Below are 19,878 nucleotides of genomic sequence, written 5' to 3'. Positions count from 1 at the left end.
AATCGATCATATTTTATTACGTCAAGGAGATATGATTTTCAATGTTTAAATAATTAATTTTCATGGTTGAGACTGAATATTTGGTTAATTTATTATATTTCTACATTGTTAATAATCGATCAGACACAACGTTTCGGTGCTAGAAAAGGATAGTGCTAGCTGCTTTGTCGAATGATAGACAAGGATAGCAACACCAATGTTAATCAGATACTGCCATTATAACGTGGACCTCACTTATGAGGAGGAGGAGGCTCACGTGGAGCCTCTTATCCTTAAGATATATAAATCTTATGCTTATCCTTTATTGACCGAACGAATTGAGGTATAAGATTCAAGTCGACGGTTTGTCATTTCTCTTAATGTTTAAATGTTTATATGTTTATATATTTATATGTTGCGCATTTATGGCGAAAAGCGATAATAGATTTTCATGAAATTTGACAGGTATGTTCCTTTTTTAATTGCGCGTCGACTTATATACAAGGTTTTTGGAAATTTTGCATTTCAAGGGTAATATAAAAGGAAAAAGGAGCCTCCTTCATACGCCAATATTAGAGTAGAAATCAGACTATAGAATTATTCATCATAAATCAGCTGACAAGTGATACACAGATGTGTGGAGAAGCCAGTCTATTACTGTATTTGTATAAGGTCTATAGTTTCAATCAAAGACATTAAAGAGGTATGCATCTTTAAGCTGGGTTTAAGCCTACACCAAAGTTATTAACAAAATGGTTATAACTTAATCCTTATAGATTCTATTAGATTGAACGGAAGTTGACAAACACATATGTTCATCATGTGTGTGATAAGTTATGTTCAATATAATATAATCTAAGCGATTGAGTTATTAACATTTTTTTAATAAGTTTGGTCCAATCGCAGCTCTAAGGTCTTTGGTTTCAAGGTATTTTGCTTTGCAGTCATGGTATTATTATGTGTGCCCATCAGTATCAATATTCTCACATTCGAAAAAACTAATTTAATAGGTGGATAAAAATAAACAAATGAACTAAATAATGCTGGAGAAATTATAATATATTTGATCCTAAGAAATTATTTTTCATCAGATAGAAAGATCATCACGGAACTGGATGAATTATATCATATGAAATACAAATTCAAACGTGAACTGAGTTTGTTAACATTTAAAACAGTTGGCATCTGGTACTTGTGGATGAGAATACTGCGTGAGGTCTACTATTCACAGAACTACTAGTCTATGATAATATAAGGATGATAGACAAGGATAGCAAAACCAATTTTAATCAAATACTGTGGAAGGATATTTTATATTCTACAGTAGATGTTCTGATATACCTAGATGCATCACCGCGTATAATCGTAAAATATGTCTGGATCCTTTTTCTTCTTTTTATTTTTTTTCTCATCTTTCTACACTTCCATTCATCACCATTTGCCTGGACCTACCCCACCTTTCTTTCTTTTTATCATACCTTTTCTGAACCCCGTATTGTATTGTATTACTGTACACTATATTGTCCATTTATCATGTCTGTTACAAATAGTCCCACTTAATATATCTGTATTCCAGTGCATCTTTGCATGAGTATAATATGAATGTATATCTGTATAGTCTTTGTATACTCTACTCTCTGTAACTGTCTAGACACGTTCTGTCTGAAGTTCATTCAATTTGTTTTTATTTTTATTTTTGTTTGTACTATCCATTCAACCTTCTATCTTCTATGACACTCTCTATCTCTATTCCACTCACTCCCTCTGATGTATCTTTCTCTCTTGGTTGTTTTCTCTTCTTATCTTCCCTCTCACTTCTCAGACAATTCTTTTCTCTCAATTCATATCTTCTATGATACCCTCTATCTTTATCCACTCACTTCCTTTGATTACTCTCTCTTTCTTTGTTGTTATCCCTTTTATCGTCTCTCTCATTTCTTCTCAGAGAATTCTTCTCCTCTCAATTCATTCACATCTACCAGGGCGCTGTACCCTGTTAGAAGATCTTTCTATTCATTTGAAATTTTTCCTTTTTTCTCTTGTGTTCCACATTATTCTATTCCCTCTCTCATTCTCTATCTTATCCCTATCTTCTCTAACTCTTTATTCTTCTACACGATTATCAGCTTATATAATTGACCGAGCGAAGTGAGATCTAAGATTCAAGTCGACGGTTTGGCATTTCTCTTGATGTTTAAATGTTTATATGTTGCGCATTTACGGCGAAACGCGGTAATAGATTTTCATGAAATTTGACAGGTATGTTCCTTTTTAAATTGCGCGTCGACGTATATACAAGGTTTTTGGAAATTTTGCATTTCAAGGATAATATAAAAGGAAAAAGGAGCCTCCTTCATACGCCAATATTAGAGTAAAAATCAGACTATAGAATTATTCATCATAAATCAGCTGACAAGTGATTACACAGATGTGTGGAGAAGCCAGTCAATTGCTGTATTTCCATAAGGTCTATAATTTCAATCAGGTACTTGTGGATGAGAATACTACGTGAGGTCTACTGTTCACAGAAGTACTAGTTGATATCAGAACAACTAGCGTTCTCGTTATTAAATCTAGAATTACATTTTAAGAGACATTCTAATAAACATTACTATAAAAGAAATGGCTTACAGGATAGAAAAGGAAATTCAGGAATGAGGATTTCTTTGAATTTCTTTCATCAATAAGCAAAATTTGATCGAATTGCACGAATGACGCGTCATCATGTCTGAACTACTGGACAGATTAATTAAAAATTTTGATTCTTAATTCACCGAGGACGGTGATAGGCCTATTTTCAATTCTTCAAGATTCCAGTTGGTCAAGTTTTCAGTTAGTGAAACCGATACAGTTACCAATGATTAAGGCTACATATCCGCAGTATTAATAGGTCTACAGTATGGGAAGGTATTTCCGATGTTTGAGAAAGTGACCATTCATTCAGTTCTCGCAGCATCAATTGGAATGAATTTACTATTTTGTGTGAGATGACTCATTATATGAAGTCCTTGCTAGTAGGATATTCCAACCAACCAGCCTTGTCTACTACTTTTAGTTAATAATATCTACCAACAACCATATATTATCAGGAAAAGAAGAAGAAGAAGAAGATGATGATGATGATGATGATGATGATTTTGATGATGATGATGTGATGATGATGATGATGATGATGATGATGATGATGATGATGAGGATGATGATGATGATGATGATGATGATGATGATGATGATGATGATGATGATGATGAGATGATGATGATGATGATGATGATGATGATGATGATGATGATGATGATGATGATGATGATGATGATGATGATGATGATGATGATGATGATGATGATGATGATGATGATGATGAGGAAGAGGGAGAAGAAGAAGTAGAAGAAGCATGAAGGAGAAGAAGAAGGAAAGGTGGAGAATATAGGGAGGGATGGATTCAGGATTTAAAGAAAAAGAAGAACTGAGAAATGGAAGTAGGAGAAGAAGATGGAAAGGAGGAAGAAGAAGACGAATCCAGGCAGAAGAATAAGTTGATATGATTTCACCATAGAGTGACTCATTCACTCATTTGAAGTGCATCCACCCCATTGGTTGAGCTGGGAATCACCTTATGACTCATATCATTCCAGGTATCATGTGGTCACTTCCAGGTCTCCAGGTGGTCAAGGTATTTTATTCTCACGCTACCCTGACCCATTAATGACTCATTCTTAGTAGCCAGGTGTCTTCCAGTTTGTTCCAATCAGAGATATTCAAATGTTTAAATGTTTATTGACCGAGCGAAGTGAGGTCTAAAATTCAAGTCGACGGTTTGGCATTTCTCTTAATGTTTATATGTTGCGCATTTACGGCGAAACGCGGTGATAGATTTTCATGAAATTTGACAGGTCTGTTCCTTTTTAAACGGCGCGTCGACGTATATACAAGGTTTTTGTAAATTTTGCATTTCAAGGATAATATAAAAGGAAAAAGGAGCCTCCTTCATACGCCAATATTGGAGTAAAAATCAGACTATAGAGTTATTCATCATAATTCAGCTGTCGAGTTGATTATAAATTGCATGCCGTGACGCATGCAATTCAATATATCAATGTAACTTGGTAAAAAAATCAGCTGCTGTGTAGACTATGAATTGCATGCCTCATTGAATGCACTATTAAATGAACTATTGATTGCGTGCAATAACGCTTGCTATTAATAACAAAAATAGCATAGTATTGTCTCTCGAACTTTCTCTGCTTTGAACTCGGGCTTTCCTGTTGCCAGTATGTCTTGAAGGAGATTAGCTTTTGATGTTATCATTTTTGATACACCAACCCCAACAGCCATTAGCCGTTTTCACACCGATATCTCGCCGACACGATATACAGACAGGATTTACTGTGATGGACAGTATAAGACGAGGCTGCGGTTTATAACTGCGCGAGGTCTACTGCTCACAGAACTATTAGTATAATGAAGGAAAGAATCGGCTTATACACGTATGGGATAGGACATTCACAAATATGACGCATCATCACGTCTCAACTACTGGACTGATTAACTTGATTTTTCGTATATAGATTCTTAATTTATTTACCAAGGGTGTTTATATGCTTATTTTGAATTCTTCAAGATTTCTGCAGGTCAAGTTTTCAGCTTGTCAAGTTTTTACTTTCCTTGCCCTATTACAATAGGTAAGGAAAGTATTGCTTTCCGAGAAAAATTAAGGTACCCCAATTTCTAAATTTCTAGTGTGTGTGTGTGGTGTGTGTGTGTGTGTGTGTGTGTGTGTGTGTATGTGCGTCTGTGTCCACGATATCTCATCTCCCAGTTAACGCAATGACTTGAAATTTGGAACGTATGGTCCTTACAATATAAGGATCCGACACGAACAATTTCGATCAAATGCAATCCAAGATGGCGGCTAAAATAGCGAAATGTAGTCAAAACGGCTCAAACGATTTTGATGAAATTCATACCTGAAATAGTCATTGATAAGCTCTATCAACTGGAACAAGTCCTATATCTGTGAAAATTTCAGGAGCTCAGCCCTATCTATGCAAAGTTTGATTCTAGATTCTCAATTATTAGGCTTCAGATACAATTTAAACAAAAAATTTCAAGTGGAAAAGATTTTGCATGAAAATCTCTGCAATTAATATCTAGTAACATTTTCACCAAAAATTGAGAATAAGCTTGAAATTAAAGAAAATGTGATTATTAAATTGCAAACTGTTGGCAACTGTTGATTCTATTGAATATAGCAGACCTCGTGTGTTTCCAGCGTTATTGCCCTGTCACCAGCTGGCTCAAATCTTTGAATAGTAGACTTTAGATGCGCGGGAACACTAGCGTCAGGTGATCAATTCTCATAACGGCAAGGAAAGTTGTGTGAGTGCGCCACACCAGATTTTTAATTTTACCCTTGCAAAGCACTAGTTATTCAATAACTGAAAAATATATTTTCTTGTCAAATAGAATATAATGATTATTTCAAACAAGATTGAACAGTTGATATTACATCAGATATACGGGTATCAGCTACCCTTAGCCCTCTATAGAAGGCCACTGCCACGGCCAAGGCCAACTTTATTATCATATCTTTCTTCGCTACCATTGTAACGTCAACCTCACTACAAACTATTATATATTTTAGTAGATAAATCTCAAATTATTCTGAACAATCAGACTCCATTTCAAAATGATGATCCAAACTAATGATGTTTTGTTATTAATTAAACTACATCAATCAAAAACAGTTTCACTCTCATTTATCCGACATTCAATTCAATTTGAGATTGAATTTCCATTCATAATTTGTTTCCCAGCGATCCACGAGTATGGAAACAGCTGAGCGGACAACTTTCAATTGTTGAGAGAAGATTTTCATCGAGCATTGTTGAATGAGAAAGGTGAAAGTGGTGCCTTGATCATGCATCTGATAATGGAGAGATGCATCTTGCGAGAACAATAACAAAGGCTGTGAATTATGAGCCTCAAGTAGAAATTAGGAGGCTGTGAGCAGACAGTATAGAATTTATTTATTTATACATTGAAACATACACTGTCATTCTCAATTATGAATGGGGTGTAACAACAGGCATAAAACCCAAAACTGTTCATTCCCTAAATTTCGATAGAAATTGTCTAAAAATAGGTTATCTTTACACTTTATGAATTTTGTCCAATTTTGAGTTTTAAGCCAATTTATAAAAGAATACTTCACTAAATAATCACTGATAACTGAAAAAATACTGTATTAATAATTGAAAATTTAAAACTTGTGAAGAAACTCAAACTTATTCCTAAAACAACTATATAAAACGTGAAATATACATAAATTTGATGTTTTATAATACTAATTCAAACTGGAAACACGCGATACAGACAGATTAAAAACATTGAGTGCCGGTTGCAAAAAAGATTAAATTTCAATCATGATTAATTCCACGAGAACCAATCAGAGAAGCCGCCTTATGAAAAAGACCTTCTCTGATTGGTTCTCCTGAAATTAATCACGGTTAAAATTTAACCGGCTTTTGTGCAACCGGGCCTTAGAAACTTACATTATTTCACTTAGCAACTCACTACAACTGTAGACGGTTGTCAAAGGTTGGCGAAGCGGGAAGCCACCGAAAATTTTCAAAAATAATGTAAGTTTCTAAGTGTTTTCAATCTATCTATATCGTGTGTTTCCTGTTTAAATTAGTAATATCGGGGGAACGAGCTTCGCTCTGGAGTGTAGAAGCATAGGAAATTTGTAACGAAAGTCTGAATTTATAGTTTATATTTATTTATTCATTTTCTCAGTCGTACAATTATTTTTACAGTTATTTGAGGAGGCAAATCAGGCTTATGCCCAAAACTGTCACTTTTCAAATCTATACCACAGTCCAAATCGAAATGTAGGTTAAGCTACTATCACTCATCAAAATAACAATTTATTCACACTTCAAAAACCAAACACATCATCAATTACAAATAGATATAACATGAATTCGATTTAGAATGATATACTATGTTTGCCACAATATTTGTTAATATACTATGTACTATTCTACACTAACAGCATCTAGTTACTATTTTTGACTTTCTGAAGTAAACATGTTTTCTAGAAAAAAGAGAAATAAACGAAGTTTTTCTTGCTGAATTTTTCTTCTCGTGGGATCAGCTGGATGAACCCACACATGCAATCGTTCACTCTCTTCCATTACGGTATCGTCTGACGACAAAATTTCCAGCTGTTTTTCCAAGGACGTATTTATCCTTTCAATGTCCTTCAGCTAATTATCTCAGGGTTGAACCTAGTGCAATTGAATCTTCATATCATAAACCTATACTTTGTTCCAAATTTCGTGGAAATCGTTAGAGCCATTCTCGAGATCCGCTGAAATCTATATATATAAAAGTGAAATGGCACTCACTCACTGACTGACTGACTGACTGACTGACTCACTCACTCACTCACTCACTCACTCGCATAACTAAAAATCTACCGGACCAAAAAAGTTCAAATTTGCTAGGTATGTTCAGTTGGCCCTTTAGAGGCGCACTAAGAAATATTTTGGCAATATTTTAACTCTAAGGGTTGTTTTTAAGGGTTTAAAGTTCGTCTTTTAGCATGTATATTCTTCTTCTCCCAATCTCTTATAATTGAAATTTTTATATCATATGTTACTATAGAACTATAATCTAGATAGATTACCTCTTCGAAACAGTTGTTAACTGGCAACTAAATTAATAATTTTGTCAGGTTGGCATTAAGTTGAGTTGACCAAGTTGAAGATTCAAATTCATTTATCGCGGAAAAATTGATTGGGCACTGCTACTTCAATCCTGGGAATATTATATTACTAGCAGTCAGGCTCGCTTCGCTCGCCATATCCGTTTAGCCAGCCGTTTAGTCTGGACTCCCGACTGGATTGTCCTAACATATGATAAAAATGAACAAATGAAAAATGCAGGCGAGCGAAGCGAGCCTGCTGATCTCATTCTTGGACGATCCAGTCGGGGGTCCAGGGGGTGGAGCCCCCTTGCTAGACGGATATGGCGAGTGAAGCGAGCCTGACGGCTAGTACAAACATATAATCATCTAAACATTTAAACATCTAAACATATAAACAGAAATTGCTCGTTTAATAGTATAGGATAAAATAACGAGCAAAGCTCGGTGCCCCGATATTAAATATAAATGTAATGCATATAATGTTACATTCTACAGTGGGGTCAACGTTATAATGGTAGTGGACAAAAATAAGAGGATACCGTTAATGTCTTGCCAAAGCCATCTATGTAGGATAGCTGATAGCTATAAACAATTTAATAGAGAACTGTATTGACAAAAACCACTGAAGTAATAATATTGAACCCCTGCTTTATACACTTCATACACTGATCATTCCTAGTTGTTTCATAAATATACACAATTCCATCATGACGAAATAGACAGACAAGAATATAATTCATGGACGGTCCTATTCTTATTTATCTCTTTCCTGTATAGGGCTACTTGTAATATAAATATAAAGAAAATAGAAATCTCAGTACCCTTTTTTAAAATATTTTATCACAACATGTTTCGGTCATTTAAGTGATATCACTTGAAAATGGCATAAATGACCGAAACATGTTGTGATTAAATAAAAAAAAAGGGTACTGAGATTTTTATTTTCTTTATATTTATAGGTTCTATTCTTGATTAACTGGTGCTAGACTTGAAATAATTTCGAGCAGTTCAACAGACTTTCAATCTCGATCAATCCAACAAGATGTTCTCGAAAATTAACTCAACTTTTGAAGAGGATAAAATCTATTTTTGATATGTGGCACGTGTACTATGATTAATGTGCAGCTTACTTTCAATATACCTTGCCTTTGATATTGACTTGCATCTTTATTCTTCTTGCACTTTGTAATGGGTTCCCTCCATTAATAGAACATATAAGGCATGCCTCTTGCATCTTCCAATTTTCCTTCAATATGCCTTGTCTTCAGTTTTGGCTTCTTTCTACTTCTTGCCCTCTGTAATAAGAATTCCCTGATATTAGGAGGAAATGTGGCATGCCTCTTGCATCTTCCAATTTTCATCTTTCAATATTCCTTGTCTTCAATTCTGACTTACTTCTTTATACTTCTTGCCCTCTGTAATAAGAACTCCCTAATATTAGGAGGAAATGGGGCATGCCTCTTGCATCTTCCAATTTCCCTCTTTCAATATTCCTTGTCTTCAATTTTGACTTGCTCCTTTCTACTTCTTGCCTTCTGTAATGAGAATCCCCTAATATTAGTAGGAAATGGGGCATGCCTCTTGCATCTTTCAATTTTCCTCTAGTGCATCTTCAATTTGTCCCTATTAGATTGATTGCCTCTTCCAATTCCAATTTTGTGGAGAAATTTCTTGTAACAGTTGTTGAAAGTAATATAAACATCACAAGTACTGGATTTTGAATGATAAATATTATTTATTTATTAATTAGCTTAGCACAAACAATACAATAATCGGGAAAGAAAAAACAGGCTATTGACCAAAGCGTCTTCAATTTCCTAATTTAGTTTCGAATTGTCCAAATATTATACATAGGTTATGTCCATTTCAATTTTCTACACCAAATCACAATCTGAGAATATAGATTAGAATAGAACAATCAATTTTAAATTTGGATAGATTGATAGTAAAACTTTTGTAAAAACATGGAACAAACTTATAAGTATGGTATACTAACAATTTATAATATTTACTATCCGTCAGGCTCGCTTCGCTCGCCATATCCGTCTGTCCTGGGGGCTCCGCCCCCTGGACCCCCGACTGGATCTTCCAAAAATGAGATCAGCGGGCTCACTTCGCTAGCATGCATTTTTCATTTGAGCATACTTCATTCCATCAGAAAGTCAAAGTAATGAGAAAACGCAGAAAAGCTGAGAAAAACGTTGGAAAACAATGATTTTGGGCGTATCTTTGATGAATTATTAAAGTCACCTCATTACAGATTTTTAAGACCCTAGCTAAACCTCTGTTCCAAATTTAAACATTTTCTGTCTATTACCTTATGAAAGAACTGAGAAATGCAAAAAACCGCTAATTTTGGGCGTATCTTTGGCGTTATTTCAAATTCTTTCCAATACAACATTATTACACCCCAGCTGAGCTTCCGTAGTAAATTTGAACATTTTCTGCTCATTTGTTCACGATAAAGCTGAGAAAAAGCAAAAAAAAAAACGCTGGAGAAACACTAATATTGGTTGTATCTTTGACGTTATTGCGAATTCCTTCTAACACAACATTATTACACCCTAGCTGAGCTTCTGTACTAAATTTGAACATTTTCTGTTCATTTGTTCTCGATAAAGCTCAGAAAACGCTAAAAAACGATCGAAAAACGCAGATTATGGGCGTATCTTTGGAAATTTTCCCAAATCCGTTCATAGTGCGCCTCTAAAGGGCCAACTGAACATACCTACCAAATTTGAACGTTTTTGGTCCGGTAGATTTTTAGTTCTGAGAGTGAGTGAGTCAGTCAGTCAGTCAGTCAGTGAGTGAGTGCCATTTCGCTTTTATATAAATACTATACTAATAAAGGAAAGAATTGGCTTATACACGTAGGCTACGGGATTGGAGATACAATGTCATGTTGACGCGTCATCACGTCTGAACTACTCAACTGATTAACTCGGAATACTGCAAAAAGATTCCAATTTACCGATGACGGTTATTGGCCATTGAAATTCATTTGAATTTCACCGATGATGGTTATAGGCCTATTTCAAATTCTTCAAGATTTCAGTAGGTCAAGTTCTCAGTTTGTCAAGTTTTTGATTAGACCCTTGCGGATGATTCAATAATGAAGAGAACAAAAATGATGAAAACATATAATTTTAACGAAAACAAAATGTAGGAATGAATTGGAGGGAATGTTAACATGAATAGAAGAAATAGAGATTGGTGCTCTTAGCACCATAACTAATGATTGCAGGCGAGAGGTGAATCAAATCAATGATTTGGAGTAGTAACAGTATGACGATACCACTCTTGAGTCACCGGTGATCTCATTCAAGGACAAACAAACCAACCAAACAAACAAAACAAACAAACAAAAAAAAATAAAAAAGAAACAGAAACTAAAAAAATTGAAGCTCCGTCTTCTCTATCACTAAAATATGTTAGCAATGCCATTTAAAAAAATCTGGTGTGGTACACTCACACAACTTTCCTTGCTCATTGATCTATAAGCCTAATTAACGGGGATAATTTAGGGAAATAACATTATACCGATTGGCGGCTAAATAACTGAAACTACGGTTATACTATTGTTATTGTGTTCAGAGTACATTTTCCGTTGTTTGAATTATGAAATTTGAGGATTTTTAAAAGTTGTCGAAACAGCTGTTCTACAGATGAAATATCTCGACTATTATGTTCTTTTTATGAACTGCTCTACCTACCTACCTCATGCACGAGAAGGAGGTTACAAAGTCCATTTCTTAAGGATGGGGTGGACCCCCCATCAGTTTCCCAGAAAGGAGACTCATGCCAGTTGATAGAGCTGATAAATAACTATACAGGGTATGAATTTGAAAAAATCGGTCAAGTCATTTTTGTGAAAACCGACAAAAACATGGTTTTTTAGAAATTATCCGCCATTTTTCTCAAGAATATTACGGAGCTCCTACAATTTTCCCAGAAATGAGACTCATGTCAGTTAATAGGGCTTATAAATAGTTAGCCATGGCATAAACTTGGAGAGAATCGTTATAGAGCCGTTTTCGAGAAAACCGTGAATAACATGGTTTTTTAGTAATCATCCGCCATTTTTTCCGTCATCTTGAATTGAATTTCATTGAATTTCTTATTGTCGGGTCCTCATAGTATAAGGACCTTAAGTTTAAAATTTCAAGTCAATCGGTTAATTAGGAATGAAGTTTTCGTGTTCACACACATACACACAAACACACACACAGACCAACATCCAAAAATCATGTTTTTGGACTCAGGGGACCTTGAAACGTATAGAAAACTTGAAATTGGGGTACATTAATTTTTTTTTTTTTTGGAAAGCAATACTTTCCTTACCTATGGTAGTAAGGCAAGGAAAGTAAAAATATATAATTGAAAATTAAATAGGTTAACATTTCCTCAAATTTTTGTCTATGTGTTTCGGTTAAGTGCAGTAGCATTTATACTTATTTATTTTTTGTAAAGTTTTTTGTGTTTTGTTATTTTTTGGCGAATAAAATAATTCAATATTCAATAAATACTTCTGTAGTAACCCTCAGTAATACTAGAGATTCTAAATAATTCAAATTGAATAATCTGGTATCCCTACATAGCCTACAAACAATTTTTGAACGGTGCTATGTTGGAGAAGGAAAAAGCTATCTGCTTTGTCCAATGACAGACAAGGATAGCAACACCAATGTGAATCAGATGCTGGCTTGATTATGTGAACTACTCTATTGCACACCAGTGGAAATACCCTGAAGAGATGGTCACCGTGACATAATTATAGTAAAAATGTAGCTAAAACCTCAAGTGACTGGATAAATTGTTGGGTTTCAGAAAGAAGCTGTTTCAGAGAAATTGGTGACATTTCTCTTGTGATACATTTTTTGTAAGAAGAGGTGATGGAGAAATTGACCATTGATTCAGTTCCCAGTATCAATTGAATATTTCTGTATAAAATTGATGATGAAGATGAGTCATTGCAGCTCGTAGAAGAAGAAGAAGAAAAGAGAAATAGATGGAATGAGAAATGGAATAAAACACAAATAGATAGAGCACTTTGAGTCTGGCTGCTAACTCTACAGTATACTATTTATTTATTTCATTCCACATGATATTATGACCCCAATATAGCAAGAGAGTAGTCTTACCTCTAGCCTACCGTGTACTGGTGTGAGAGAAAAATATTGTACAAAAAATGGGTTCAATGGAACTCAAGAACTCTTGAGAAATAGTACGATATCCTTCAATCAATCATTTTAAGTGGTACTTCAAAGGTCAAGATTGTGACGGTTTTTTCTTCTTCATACTTCTTCCTCCTCCTCCTCCTCCTCCTCCTCCTCCTCCTCTTCTTTTTCTTCTTTTTCTCCTCCTACTTCTTCTTTATCTTCTCCATCATCATCATCATCATCATCATCATCATCATCATCATCATCATCATCATCATCATCATAATCATCATCATCATTATCATCTTCTTCTTTTTCCTCATTTTCTTCTTCCTCTCCTGTCTTCCACTTCTTTTTCTCCCGTCTTCTTCCTCATTTTCTTCTTCCTCTCCTGTCTTCTTTTTCTCCTTCTTCTTCTTCTTCTTCTTCATCTTCTTCTTCAAGTTTTAATTGTGCATATGGCCTCAAAATTTCACAATGTTCATTGACACTATTAATCCTAGAAACTAGAGAGATTCTGGGTCCGAGATACTAGATACTTGACCACCGTCAACTTTCAAATAACCGAGATTTTTGAACCCGAGCATAACAAATCATTTCTATTTAGGTCAAGGTAACAGTCCTCTCCCCGAGTGGCTGGAATTCTTTTGGGGTAGTCAAATTTCAAAAGATAACTTAGTCGGAATGTATGATACTTCATAACACGAAAGATAGGTGGGCTATTTAAGCACTCCACCTATATACTAGTAGTTCTGTGAACAGTAGACCTCACGCAGTTTTCTCATCCACAAGTATCTGATACCACCTGTTCTAGTTGATTCAGTTGAATCATAATTTACTCTTAAAAACTGTTATTTGTTTTCTCCAAGATCAAAAACTCACTTATGTTAATAAACTCAGTTTTGAATTTGTATCCCATATGATAATTCATCCAGTTTCAAGATAATCGTTCCATCTGATAAAAATATTTCCCAACTATTTAAAAAACAATTTTTCAATCAAGAATACTAGTAGTTCTGTGAACAGTAGACCTCACGCAGTATTCTCATCCACAAGTACCTGATACCTGATTGAAACTATAGACCTTATTGAAATACAGCAATAGACTGGCTTCTCCACACATCTGTGTAATCACTTGTCAGCTGATTTATGATGAATAATATATCTATAGTCTGATTTTTTTCTCCAATTTTGGCGTATGAAGGAGGCTCCTTTTTCCTTTTATGATATCCTTGAAATGCAAAATTTCCAAAAACCTTGTATATACGTCGTCGCGCAATTGTAAAAGGAATATTCCTGCCAAATCTCATCGAATCTATCAACGCGTTTGGCCGTAATCGCGTTACATACAGACAAAAAAAAGCAAATCCGAGTTGAAAAAACATAGACCTCACTACGTTCGGTCAACAAACAAGAAAATAAGAAGTAGTAGAAGAAGAAGAGAAGAAGAAGAAGAAGCAGAAGAGAAAGAAGAAGAAAAGAAGAAGAAGAAAAGAAGAAGAAGAGAAGAAGAAGAAGAAGAAGAAGAAGAGAGAGAAGAAGAGAGAAGAAGAAGAAGAGAAGAAGAAGAAGAAGAAGACGAAGAACGAAGAAGAAGAAGAAGAAGAAGAAGAAGAAGAAGAAGAAGAAGAAGAAAAAAAACATTGTGAACCTCTGTTCTGGTATTCTATTACATAAAATAACTTGAATTTAGAAACACAGACCAGATGATGTTACAAATATTCAACTTTTCCTATTTTCATTCTGTCCTATGAACAAATTCCAAAGATGAGTCAGATTTCATTCAACTATTTTCTTCTATACTTTTTACTAGTGAGAATCATTTCAAACCTTGACCATTGATTAAATAATGGGAAGCATCACTGATATTCATAAGGAATTCTAACAGTTCAGAGTAAATCTCACATCATAAATTTGATATGATGTTATCAGATAGCAGCATCCCGCTGTGTTATCTTCAGATGGTTGAAATTATAATATTCTAATTAATGTATACTATATCAGTATTATATTTCTTCAGAAAGTAGTGTAAGGATAATATCCAAAGAATTTGGGCTGAATACCCATGTCTAGTTTTCTGGTAAAATCCAATATGTTTCAACTATAATCGTGTCTAGGTTCACTTCAAACCGACAGCATTTTCAATAAGTAAAATAAACACTACCCATTCTAATAATGCTGCAGTTTAAAGTGAATATCATAGTGTCAAGGTATACTTTGAACTACCTGCATAGGTTCTTATAAGTAGGATGAATGCGATCCATAAAACCAATACTGTCATATTGAAGTGAATCTAACTATAGTATTATTTATGTAGAAACTAGCTTAATCTACCCCATGCTGTTAACCCAAATTAGAAGGGATCTCCACAGTTTTTGACCTATTTGAAAAATTCCTTACTGATTTAAAATATGGTTTATTTTGACCCTTATATCACAGGCAAGAGAAAGTATTTACTTTTTAAGAAAGAAAAATATTCACTTTTTCTCAAGTAGTCACCTATCTTTCTTCTTCTTCTTCTTCTTCTTCTTCTTCTTCTTCTTCTTCTACTTCTTCTACTTCTTCTTCTTCTTCTTCTCTTTTCTTCTTCTTCTTCTTCTTCTTCTTCTTCTTCTTCTTCTTCTTCTTCTTCTTCTTCTTCTTCTTCTTCTGAGCTTACTACCTTGTGATTGATATATAGTGGAGTTTCATTCATTCAATAATTTGATTTTCACTCTCATTTTCATTCTTGTCTGTGATAGAACAATATAGTGAACAGCATGTGACGAACATAATTAGCAACATATAAATTATATGCTCCTACATCCATCTACTGTACATTCTATCCACACAACAGCATGTAAAACATCTTTTGTCATGGAGACCAGTTATGTATTATGTATATAGTGTACACTGTAATCAATGGACTCGTACACACAATACAGTTTTTGTCAGCCTTTAAAAAGCGTAAACAAGCTGATTGCTTTCCTATATTTAGACCACACGTCCTTAACCGAAAATTCACTTAAAACTGTCAGGATTGGTTGAACGGAAACCATTGATAAGGATGCTGACTGAGTGAAGTGAATTGAGATGAATTTCAAGATGTCAGTATTGGTTTAATGGGGAGCTAAGATGTAACTCTATAAGGCATGGTGACAGTATTAAGTGAATTGAGTTAAACTTTAAATCTGTCAGAACTAGTTGAATAAATAGCATTGATGTTATAAACCTAGGATTGATGACAGATTGACGTGAATTACACTGTTACTTCACACCTCTGTACTGTGTTAAGACTTCCTATTTCCTTACAATTACTTCCGATAGTCTATGACAGTACTGACCTAGTTTGAAGGTATTGTTGGTGTAATTCTGGGTGGAGTCTTTGAAGAAGGAGAGTGTATAGGCCTCGTTTGTAGATAGTCTGACATAACATTATTGAATGGAGAAAAATGTATAATTTTGAATAGATAGTACCAGAGACGTATAGAATGCATGATATCTTTTCTCCATGATAGCACTGATATAGCATTTTTGGATGGATTAAAATGCATAGTTGTTCTTGGATAGATTGCATAAGAAGATATCCCATGGTATAGGTCGTTCAGGTTCCAAATTTCAAGCCGACTACTGTCTATTATTATTGTTTTGTTGGGGTGAGAGTGTAATAACGGCACAGTATGAGAGACTACCAGCGTCACCAGGGGCGGTCTGGCCAGGTCGGCTGGTCGGGGATCCCCGAGGGCCCCGAGGCCAAGGGGCCCCGAGGCGGGCCCCCAAAATGTAAGGCCTACCTTTGCAAATTCACTTGGACTGTATAAGTTTTTTCGTAGTAAGAAGGTAAAGGGATATTCAATTCTGAGTAACCAAACCAAAACAAAGTCTCTTAAACCACGAAAAGTGTTTTTCTATTATCAAACTTAGTTCAATTTTAGTTAGGTAGTCCCAATTGCAAATTCAAAAAAGTATTTTCTCATACAAATTACAAATATTAATAATAAGCTACCAAATGTCACTAATTTTTAGACATATTATAACGGTGTAAAAATCAGTTATTAGGAATCAATTTACAAACAATTTTCCGGGGGATGGCCCCGGACCCCTCCCCCCTCTTGCTGGTGGATATTCGAAACCCCCTGATCCCCCGGTGGGGGCCCCCGTAATCAGCCATAGCCTAGGGCCCCCTGCTGAGCAAGACCGCCCCTGATCGTCACATATAAATAAATATATAAATATATTCACTAAAAACAACCACTATGACCACAGAACTACAATTATAGGAGTTTTCTCTGCTATGACTATTGGCTTGAGGTAACAGTGAAATTTGCACCATACACGCCCCAAACCGGTATCTCGATTTTTGATAAATCTGTGGTTGGAATATATCTAGTCATTCTATTCAGTATGGATAACTATCACAGTATCTTCACCACTACTCGGAAAGTAAAGATATTCAGCAATATTATTCTAAAGATATATTTCACATTTAATTCAACATAACTCCATGGCTTCATCTATCTGAAAAGATATTGAACGAAGTGAAACCCATGGATTGTCAACTGATTTAAGTGATATCATAAATAGCTAGATAGATTTAATTATACTGTCAAAATACTGCTGTATGATCATCGTCGTCTTCCTACAAGGATTAGGCAATTTTCCTGTTCCGACTTCAAACTCACCATCACATCCATCTTTTACGGGGTCTGCCCACACTTCTCCTCACAACATGACTGCCCTGGGAATCCTGTCGCTCTCCATCCTTTCAACATGCTCTTTCCAGTTTTGCCGATTTTCTTCAATCTTCTGCCATATGGTGATTATGTTGAGCTCGCTTCTCATATCGACATTATGAAGCCTATCTTCCCTTGTGCACCCTGCTGTTTGATAATAATGAAATGCAATGATATTTTCATGTAATTATGATATAACTCTCATATTTTATTTCATTTTCCAGGACATTTCTTCATTGAAGTGGCCTTCTAGAGGAAACGAACTTCAAACTGCTCAGAGAGCCAAGGAGGTTCTCGAAGGCAGTGACTAGTCTCAAGGTAAAACTTAATCAATTTTCAAATATTCTAAATTTATTCTGCATATGTGTTCATATATTATCAGAGATATTTAATGTTGTGATGAGGTTCTCAAAGTAAGTAACAAGTCTCAAAGTTCCAAGCCACAACTTGCAACAGTATTACAATGAGAAAATATCAAAGTATCTCCCCCTGGCTGCTGAAATCAGGGATGTCTGGAAGCAGGAAAAAGTTACAACTGTCCCTGTAATTATCTCTACTGTTGGAGTGATCAGGCAAGAAGGTTTCAGCGAACCTCAGTCGCCTTGGTGTCTCAGGGAGTGCAAAACATGGAATTCAAAAGGCGGTTGTACTCAGCACGGTATCAATCATTAGATCCTTTTTAAATATGACAGAATAGAGATGTACCAAAGTCTTGCCAATGGCCGACTTAGGTTACAATAAAAAACGCTCACTTTGTAAGTGATGAAATAATTGAATAATAATAATAATTCAAAAAATCTTTATTGACATCAACCACAACAACAAAAAATAAAATAGTAACTTGATAAATTTTCTACAGCAATGGCCTTCAGGCCGTCTGCCAGGAGTTGACTACTATAACAAATAATATTAATTAATGGAATAAAGTCAGGAGAAAGATTGCATTATTGAGTGTTGAAATCCTCAATCAGCTGAGATCGGTACCTCCGAGTCTCAAAGTATAGTCCGGGTCCTGTAGTCCGGGTTTGCCTATTGACAGAGGGCCACTAGACTACAATACTACCCGTTCAAAAACATCCAACATTTTCGAAAATATATCTCCCCATAAGCAACACATACTCTTCTGTATCTTCTCATAAGCAACGTGTTGCATCCGAAAAGATACACAAGGTGCTTTTTGGAGTTTTCCAAATATTCTGAATTTATTCTTTAGGTTTGCCTATCGGCGGAGGGCCACTAGACTACAATACTACCCGTTCAAAAACATCGAACATTTTGAAAATGTATCTTTCCATAAGCAACACATACTCTTTTGTATCTTTTCATAAGCAACGTGTTGCATCCGAAAAGATACACAAGGTGTTTTTTGGAGTTTTCGACATGAGATCTTGCATTCATTCACCCGTGAACTCGTGATGAATCTAGATAAATAGCAATATATAATCAAATGATCTATAGATCTGAGACATTTTATGTGACGATGATTTATTGTATTCAATTTCTTGTATGATGATCTTGTTGACCGAGCGAAGTGAGGTCTAAGATTCAAGTCAACGGTTTTGCTTTGCCATTTATGTTTTTATGTGTGTATGTTCCGCATTCACGCCGAAACCCGGCAATAGATTTTCATGAAATTTGACAGATGTGTTCCCTTTTGAATTTCGCGTCGATGTATATAATTATAAGGTTTTTGAAATGTTTATTTTAGGCACAATATTAAAGGAAAACGAGTTTCCTTCATACACCAATATTACCGTGAAAATCAGACTATAGAGTTATTCATCAAAAATCAGCCGTCGAGTGGATTATTAATTGCATGCAGTGACGCAAGCGATTAATAACCGACAGTAACTTTGTTATTACATGTACGATGAATTTTGACTACAAACTGTTTTGAATTCGATCTATCAATCTATGATCTATAATCTTGGATCCATCAATCTGTGATTCATCGAACTGGGATCTATCCATCTGGGATCTATCTATCTCTGATTTGGGATCTATCTATCTCTGATCTATTGCTCTGGGATCTATTAATCTGTGATTTATTGAACTTGAATCTATCAATCCGAGATCTATTAAACGGTGATCTATCAATCTATGATCTAGTGATCTCTGATAATTCAATGATCTGCGAAGTTCACAGCTTCCGCCACAAGATTATCTCCTGATGATCCTTCCTTACCAGGCATTTTCTTTCCTCTTCCTCAACACATCATCACTTATTGAATATTTATGCTATGAAGACTCAAATAAAAATAAAAAACATTTTTTCGTTGAAATTTTTCAAATTGCAGCCATTTTAAATTTTTTG

Source organism: Nilaparvata lugens, chromosome 8 (assembly GCF_014356525.2).
Source record: "Nilaparvata lugens isolate BPH chromosome 8, ASM1435652v1, whole genome shotgun sequence".
Taxonomy (NCBI): Eukaryota; Metazoa; Arthropoda; class Insecta; order Hemiptera; family Delphacidae; genus Nilaparvata; species Nilaparvata lugens.
Note: the sequence above shows the minus strand (reverse complement) of the source record.